Source organism: Triticum dicoccoides, chromosome 6B, assembly GCF_002162155.2.
Source record: "Triticum dicoccoides isolate Atlit2015 ecotype Zavitan chromosome 6B, WEW_v2.0, whole genome shotgun sequence".
Taxonomy (NCBI): Eukaryota; Viridiplantae; Streptophyta; class Magnoliopsida; order Poales; family Poaceae; genus Triticum; species Triticum dicoccoides.
This window is the reverse complement of record NC_041391.1, coordinates 576,359,903-576,369,173: the sequence shown is the minus strand read 5'-3', so window position 1 is coordinate 576,369,173 and position 9,271 is coordinate 576,359,903.

Here is a 9,271-nt window from a genome sequence, read left to right as displayed (position 1 = left end):
GTGGAGGCTGGAGGAGGTCGAGGGTAGCCCATGGAGGCTGGAAGAGGTCGACGGTGGAGATGAATAGTATCCCGTGGAGTCCCGTTTTGCGGTACGCCACACCCCTCCCAATGAACAGGACCCTTGTTTCGACCGTAGCGCTCCAACACAAGTCCGTTTCGTCCGTTTTGCGGTATGCCACACCCCTCCCGATCAACAGGACCCCCGTTTCGATCGTACGAGGTCCGTTTCCTCCGTTTTGCGGTACGCCACACCCCTCCCAATCAACAGGACCCCCGTTTCGACCGTAGGAGGTCCGTTTCCTCCGTTTTGCGGTACGCCACACCCCTCCCAATCAACAGGACCCCGTTCCAAACGTAGGAGGTCCGTTTCCTCCGTTGTGCGGTATGCCAGACCTCGTTTCCATCGCCTGTTCCATCCAAGCCCTCCTGATGAACACGACCACGCATTCCGTTCCGACCCAGTCGGTTGGCTCCCCATGAACATGACGATAACGCTGTTTCTCCGTTCCGACCCAGCCATGTATGTATGCACGAGTAGGCATTCGAGACCCTGCCTATATGTATGTACGTGGTCGTATTTTCTTTCTTGCACCCTCGCTGTTGTACGTACGTGTACATGCTACGTGCGCGCCTCTACTATGACACGTGCGCGCCTCTACTACGACACGTGCGCGCCTCTACATCGACCAGTATGTACGTACACGTTCGCGACCAGAATGACAATGCTACGTATGCTTCGACCAGGTGGGTCCCGACTGTCAGGCACTTCCTTGCCTGCAAAGATGTAGCTGGTGGGTCCCAGAAGTCAGGGGGCGAACTGTTTTTTCATTGCCCGGACGCACTTCCTTGCGTGCGAAGATGTAGCTGGTGGGTCCCATCAGTCAGGGGGGCAAATCTTTTTTTTTTTGCCCGAACACACTTCCTTGCGTGCGAAGGTGTCGCTGGTGGGTCCCAGTGGTCAGGGGGGCGAATCGTTTTGTTTTTTTGCCCGGACGCACTTCCTTGCGTGCGAAGATGTAGCTGGTGGGTCCCAGCAGTCAGGGGAAACATTTTTTTCACGAAATACAGTGGCCCGTCCGGTGGGTCCCAGCTGTCAGGTGGAGGAATCATTATTTTCCGTGTAATAAGGAGGCACTTCCTTGCTGCGGCCGTGGACCCAGCTGCCAGCCTCTCCACGTACAGTCCACGTCGGATGGAAGTTGTTCCTTGACCACGTTGACCACGCCGCGGCGAGAGCACCAGGGCGGTGGACGACAGCAAGGCCTAGGAAGGGGACGACGGGGAGCCGGGGAAGACGCGGCAGTGGAAGCCCGCGCGGAGAGGAGTACGAGGGTTCACTAGTTCGGTTGTGGTGTGAGGCTTCCGTCACCGTAGGGCCTGGCCAGCAGTGGGAATAGTAGGGGATGGTGAGGCCTCCGCGGCAGCACAGCCGGCCATGGGAGGCAGAAGCATGTGTCACGACCAGCGCTACTTTGGGCGGCTGGAGCAAGAAGACTATAGGTTGAAGAAGCAATACAGCCGTTGGATGGACATCATACAGTCACTGGAGCTAGAATCGTTCATATTGACTAAAGTTGACAAAGGCCCGCATCCCAGTCAACTTAGTAGGCCCACAAGTCAGCCTCCCACCATGGTGGGTCCCAGCTAGCAGGGGAGTATTCATTTTTTATGCGTAATAAGGAGGCACTTCCGGTGGGTCCGAGCTCACAGCGGGGGGAACGTTTTTTTCGTGAAATATGCTGGCCTGTCCGGTGGGTCCCAGCAGACAGGGGGGAAACGTTTTTTCGCGAAATAAGGTGGCCTGTCTGGTGGGTCCCTGCTGTCAGGTGGAGGAATGATTATTTTGTGCATAATAAGGAGGCACTTCTTTGCGGCCGCCTGGACCCAGCTGTCAGCCTCTCCACGTACAGTACTCTTCCGATGGAAGTCGGTCGTTGACCACGTTGACCACACCGTGCCGAGAGCACCAGGGCGGTGGTATGGACGACGGCGAGGCCTAGGAAGGGGATGACGTGGAGCCGGGGAAGACGCAACAGTGGAAGCCCGCGCGGAGAGGAGTATGAGGGTTCACTGGTTTGGCTGTGGTGTGAGGCTGCCATCGCCGCAGAATAACAAGGGGTGTGGGTGAGTAGAGGGATGGCCTGGCCAGCGGTGGGAGTAGTACGGGGCGGTGAGGCCTCCGCGGCATCATAGCCGGCCGCGGCAGGCAGGAGCACGCGACACGACCGGCGCTGCTTTGGGCGGCTGGAGCAAGAAGACCAGAGGTTGAAGAGGCACTACTGCCGTTGGATGGACATCGTACGATCACAGCAGCTAGAATCGTTTATATTGACTAAGTTGACAAAGCCCTTGGTACGCGTCAACTTAGTAGGCCCACAGCTCGCATTTGGCAGAGAACATATAGCCCATTTGCGATTTGTAAGAATGTACAGCCCATTTTTTAATTCTAATGGAATTTACTACAGCCCATTTACAGTTTGTTAAAAGTACAGCCCAACTTCTAGCTAGGACAATGATTAATACTTTCAAACAACCGCTCAAAACAGAATTCAAAAATAATTCCCACATTTTGATGGGATCCGAAATATTTTTATCCGAAATTTCTAGTTAGGTTAAATATAATTTCAAAATAAAGTTGTATTACGTTAAATTCCAACGAAATATTGCGCGCACAACAAGTAATGAAATTAAAATTTCCAAATTCCAAAAATAATATATTTTTCAAACTAATTACGTGTTTGGTGCATAGTAATTGCCCAGTTATTATAATTACATCCCATTTATTATTTCTTAAAGTCCATTTTCTTGTTAAGCCTAATGCATACCTCCTAGGAAACTTTGCAGCCCAGCGGGGCGGATAACAAGTTGACCCGGATATTGTGTACAACTGTCAGCCCAGTTGCATTGCTGATGTTAAAAAAAGGCTTGTGTAGTACAGTACAACCTAACATGGTTACTCAGCCCACATTCAGCGACGCCGGAAAGGCCCAAACAAGGCTTCTGTACAACTTTTTGAAGTCATTGAGCTCAATTAATAACTTAAGAAAAAAGTTAGATTACAGTGGAACCTAATTAAAAGTTGTCACAAGCAAATAAATAATTCAACGGGTCCCACTTGTGCGTGTGCGCGCGCGCGTGTGTGTGTGTGTGTGTGTGTGTGAGAGAGAGAGAGAGAGAGAGATATAGATAGAGAGAGAGAGACCCATCGGTCGATGCTCATAAATACATCTTTTAGCCATATGCATTGCTGATGCTCAGTAAAAACTTATATAGTTGACACAATCATATAGAACATCATAGCACATTGAACTTGCATACAAAAATTTCACGCAGGCGGCACAATCAGGATGGAAGCAGTGGATCGCTACAGGAAGGGCTATGTTGAAACCAACTAAGTCGTACATAATGGTTCATCGTCTTTATAAATGACGGGGAAATATCTTGAATGTTGTGCAAAGAAAACAGATAGACAACACAATAAGTTCTGCTAGCACATTAAGTTGACGTACAACCCTTTTCTAAAAAAAGTTCAGGTACAAAATTAGAACATGTCACAATCAAATGTACTGGCATATCAGTGCTTCAGACCCATAGCTCGGATTTAACTAGTACTATCTGACAAGATTAAGTTGTTACCTCAAATTAGAGAACATCCAGGCAACCAACCCTGCCTCTTCTCCCAAAGAAGCAGTAGCCTCCGCCGCACGATGGAGTAGGCCCTGTGCCATCCATCATTCCGATCAACACAGGGAAAGTCTAACGTTGACTCCTGTAATGGACGTCGTCGATGGACCCTGGCACCAGCGGCGGTGGCAGGACTTCGATTGATGGATTGACCACTTCTTCGACATGCACGAACACTCGATACAGGTACATCCCTAACGTGGTCCGCGGCGGCCTTGGTGGTGACGAATAGTACAACCCCGGTTCCTGCACCGGTATCTCAACACCAATCACCTTCGGTATGGTGGACGGCTTCTTCATCCATGCCATAACCATCAGAGCCCAGCTGTCTGGAGGAACAAACATACTTACGAGCTCACCTCCAAGGTCGTTGATAAGCGCGTTCATGGACTCGTTGTTCCAAGCACGTCGAGGCATGCCATGGAAGGTAAGCTTTGTTAAAAACTCAGGCTCAGAGGGCACCGAGCCCCATCCTGGGTGCCACCGATCAAAGCTCACCAGCGCGCCATCGCAGAACAAACGCCGGGAAGATTCGAACACACGACTGCAGTCGAAAGTTGTCTGGAACCTGACGAAGAAATCAGTCGGTGGCAGACAGACTTCGACGAGCGAGTCACTTATTTGGATGTCGTGCGCAATGCCAAGAGCTTTGACAAGGTCGTCCGGCGAGACGGGAGGCCGGTCGCAGTTGATGGTTACAATTAGCCCTTTGCCGGCAAACTGGTCGTCAAGCGCCGCCATGCCACTGTTGAGCGACATCACGCAGCGACCGAAGGCAGGACGGACCTTAGGATCTCCGGCTCGGAGATCTGCGTTGACCAGCGACATGATAGTGCGCTTGAGTACAGGGAGTACAGGAGGGGGATTTGGGGGGGACTGGAGTAGGAATCGAGATTCCAGAGGTGGGGGAGGGGCGGGAGACTGAGGATGAAAAGGTAGCATGAATGTCGAGCACGCGCCAATATGCTCTCGACGCGCAAGCGCACGAAAACACCGGTGGCGCCCACATGTCGGCCTAAGAGTCCTTATTCTTTCTTTTTTGGAGAGCCCGGCCTTTTTTCTCAGGATCTTTTGAGAGCCCGGCCCGAGAGTCATAATTGACCTGTTTGGCATTGCATTACTACTTGGCCCATATTCAACGACACCTCACTGGCCCAAACAAGTGTACATCATCGAAAATACAGTGAGCTCAAATTATATAACTTGAAAAAAGGAGATATACTCTGAACACTGGAGAATGGTGATGCCCTCATTTAGCCCACCAGTAGTTCAAGACAATAAACAGTTCGAAACAACGATATATACAACATTCAAACACTGACTAGTGACTACTACTGACATAAACAGCAAGACATGATAGTTCATAAGAAGTCTTGCTACACCACCAAAACGCACCCATCTGCAGCGCTCAGACTCTCGTGATCCAGACGAGAATGGCATTCTAAACAGAAGCAACTATTACATAGAAAGAGTGACATAGACGAGGATGACCAAATGACAAGGAATATGCATAACAAAAGAAAGAAGTACCCATCCAGAACCAGCAGCAAAGACAACAAAGTCATTCGAAGAGATGATCCAACACCATCATATTTTGCAGCCCCGCTTCAGCGACCAGTGATCCGGAGACACCAGTACTCCACCCTTTTGATGCAACAACCCAATTACCTATCAACCTAAAGGCTTGAACCACATCACTGCCTGTCGTAATTGAGACATCCAAGGATCAAAGTTAATCCGGATGCCTTTGTCATTCTCACCTTCTTTTGGCTGCAGGCTGTATCGTTGAAAATCAAGGGAGTTTGCTCCCGAACTCCTAGGGCTTGCCGTGTAGACACAGTTTTCCATAGCAAACAGAGCCTCTCTGCCATCAAGGTCCTTGCCAACGGTGATCTCCTGGTTAATCGGATAATTGAGTCCAAGAAACAGAGAGTGTGAACCAAGGCTGTTTACCTGCCTCCAACTAAAAAATCCTAAAGGCCCCAACAAGCTGGTATCCTGCTCATAGACGTAACAGACACTGTCCGGATACTCGCGTATTACACGGTGCTTGTATACAGTGGGGTTTTTGCAATATAACTTTTCCGGCTCATGTGTCTGAATGATCATCAGTCTTTTGCCATCGTCTGATCGAGTGAGAAACCAGTTGTGCTTCCCTGTTTTTGGCAAAGGTGGTGTGATTACAAAGGGCAGTAACTGTAGGGACACTGTACCATATCAAAAAGGACGGGCATTGTTAATGTAAGATCAGCATTGTTTAGAGTATGAGTAGGATAATGCAAGAAACAGCATTGATATGTCCCTGTTGGAACTGGGAGGAAAATACAGAGAAATGTATATTGGGTTCGAAAATATAGAAGTGCCATGCATGGTTATACTCATGTTATCTCGCAATCGATTCTTCACAGGAAACTACCATGTCATGCATGTTATGTAATCATGTTCTGTCCTCACAAACAAATTCTTCAAGGTAACTAACAGACCATGCATTGTTATATACTCGTGTTTAGTGGGCAAAAATTTTGTGAGGATATTATTCTAGCCATTGATTGCTGAAGGGCGAATATAGGTATGTACACATGGTAAGCATTGCAGGATTTCACTACTTCCAAATATAGAGTTCTCCATATGCACATTCACTTCCCTAATGTATGGTCAGATGAAACCAACAGTGTGGTGCATGTTTCTACATCATGAAAATGAGGAAACTAACATGGCCATTGATACACACTCATATTTGTAGTAGTATATAGATTACTGTAAAATAAGGATAATATCCATATATTCCTAACCGTTTGATTATTCAGGGTACAAATTGGCTGTAATGACATGGTCACAATCGCATGAATCAACTCATTCCAAATATAGCTGATTTACGGCGTCTCTAATATATTACCATAGTTCTACTCAAATTCTACTCAAACAGGGATATGGCAATCATCACAAAAAGTTCAAACAGTGTCATGGCGTCATCATTAACATGGGACGGAAACAACTTACACGCGTTGTCCCAGCAATATGTGGTGCCATCTACTTTCTCAATCGCGTAGATGATGCCATTGTGTTCAATAGCATCACAGAAGTGTGTATCAGCTTTGACGATGATCCACTGCGAGCCGAGTTGTCTCCAGCTAAAAAAGGCACCGGCGTAAAGATAGGCGAGTCCACGGTCGAACAACGCAATTAGCTTGAAGTCTGCGTACGCATGTCGTGTGGGCACTTGGCAGATTACAATCTTCTGCAAAACAAGGTCCGTTCAACTGATGTAGTAATCTAGATGACTTAGACCGCGATGGTAATACTCTATATAATCCAACGGAGGAAGGATAATCTCATGGGAGGTCTTGAAGTTCACGAGCACCAACTTTTTACCATCTTCTATGAAGGCGGCCATCCAGTGGGAGTTCATGCTAACCCAGTACATACCTGCCAAGAAGTTTCGGGCAATGGTGATCGGATCGATGTTGAGGGAAATGATGTACGACGACATACTACATACCTGCAAAGAAGTTCGGCTAATAGAGATCAGATTGAAGTCGAGGGGCATCATGCACGCCTCTGTATCATGGTGAGCCAATCTGGCAAGACCAGATAGCAGCAAGCAGGGTGTCTTGAAAAGCTTAGGCCTCGCTTCGATGATGGCCATGTGCATGTCCCTCGAGCATGCAGCCAGCCGCAGGGCGGTCAACATATCCATACACGAACAAAAGAGGTCGAGGATGTCACTGGGGAGATTGCTCCAATCGCGGCTCATATTGATGCTGCGCGGTTCGTGTTCGGCCATGGTGGAGTTTGGAAGGGGGCTTGATTTACGAGGGAGAAGGATGTCGGTGCTGGAGCGGCTAGCGAGGGAATAGTGGTACTGGGGGAGGCGAGTGAGGCGACGGTACACAGGGGCATAGTGAGATGGAGACGGAGACGGAGACGGAGAAGGAGATGGAAATGGAGTGGTGCTATGGGAGCGGAGAGGGATATGAGGCGAGGCACCAATGTGCTGTACAATGGCGGTGATGGACTGCATAGTGCACAGGGTGAGGCTGACTTTGGTAACCCGAACACGCCGCCTCGCCTGGACTAGTGTCAGGCGTAGGGTGTTGTCACTTCACTGTGAGGACCGAATGAATAGTATTTTGACCATCAAGTGTACCACAGTTGTACTACTACTACTACTAGTAGTAGTAGGAACATGAGTACTCCAGTATTGTATAGCGGAAATAGGTCTCCCGTGCTAGCATGCCTGTTCACTTCATCGTTCAGGTATCATTCATATAGCTAGTAGAACCAAATTCTCGTGCATGCCCAATCAACGCCCTGCCGCGATGCATGCAGTGATCGTTCTAGTGCATCAAGGACGGCATGCAGATCATTCCACACTTGAGAAGAGGAAAAATGGAAAGGTAGAATGCGGCAGCAGAGGAAGAGAACACTGGCTAACGAGGCTGGGAGGGGATCGAGCAGGAAGTTAATGCTCCACGCCTAAAGGTTTTGGGAAAACCTGATTTTCATAAGGTGACTTATACTCACCTAAACGGAGGGAGTATTCCTTAACCAGAGAATGTTGTGTCCCCCACTCACGCGCTCAAAAAAAAAGCTACGATACATTTTTTTTATCTGTTTGCATAGGTCCCACCAATCAGGAAGGATGGGCACGTACACGAACAGGTACGACTCCTCAGTCTACCCGCATAGCCTTTTCATTTAGTCTACCTAGCCATCTAATCAACTGCCTGCACGCCACTTCTCCCATTTACTTCTCCATCGGGAACCGATTCGCCTCGGCTTCTTCACCTCCCCTTCGTCTTCATTTGCATCCAAACCCCACTATGTTCACATTGTTTTAACTCTTTAAATAATCATCTACTACTTCAGTTAGACTAGCCATCTAATCCTAATTCTCCAAACCATAGCCCTCCATTCCAGCGGTTCCAAATGGCGAAAGAGATCGAGATGCAGGTTTTTAGCGTCCAACATGTCCTCGTCGAATGCTCGATGCACATAGTTGCCACTGTCACCGTCCACCCAAGGGTTGTTCGGCAGTGGATCAACAATGTATCCAACTCCCTCGAAAAGGTAGAGACGAGGGTCATCGGTCTCGACGCAGAGTACACGGAGCATGCCCCTGGGAAGATCCAGCGCGCCGCCGTCCTTCAGCTGTGCCTCGAAGATGATGTTTTGGTGTACCACATCATACACTCGCCCTCCATACCAGGTGAGCTTCACGATTTCTTGTCTTGGGAGGATGTATACTTCTGTGGGGCAGCCAACGAAGGGGACAAACAGAAGCTGGAGCCGTACAACCTTGATTTGAAAAGCATCACTGGCCTACAAACCAGAATCAAAATTCCTGTAGAAGATTGTGCTAAACAGACACCATCCCTGTTCGACATAGCAAATTTTGTGCTCGGTACAAATCTTCAGAAGGGTGACGAGATGGTGGCATTAAGGTCGTCTGGATGGGAGAATTATCCCTTGACGTACGAGCGGATAAAATATGCTGCCCTCGATGCCCATGTGAGTTTTGAGATAGCTGCAAGGTCCAAAGAGCTTGTTGCGAAGCCGTCTCCCACAGAGAATGAGAAGAAGAA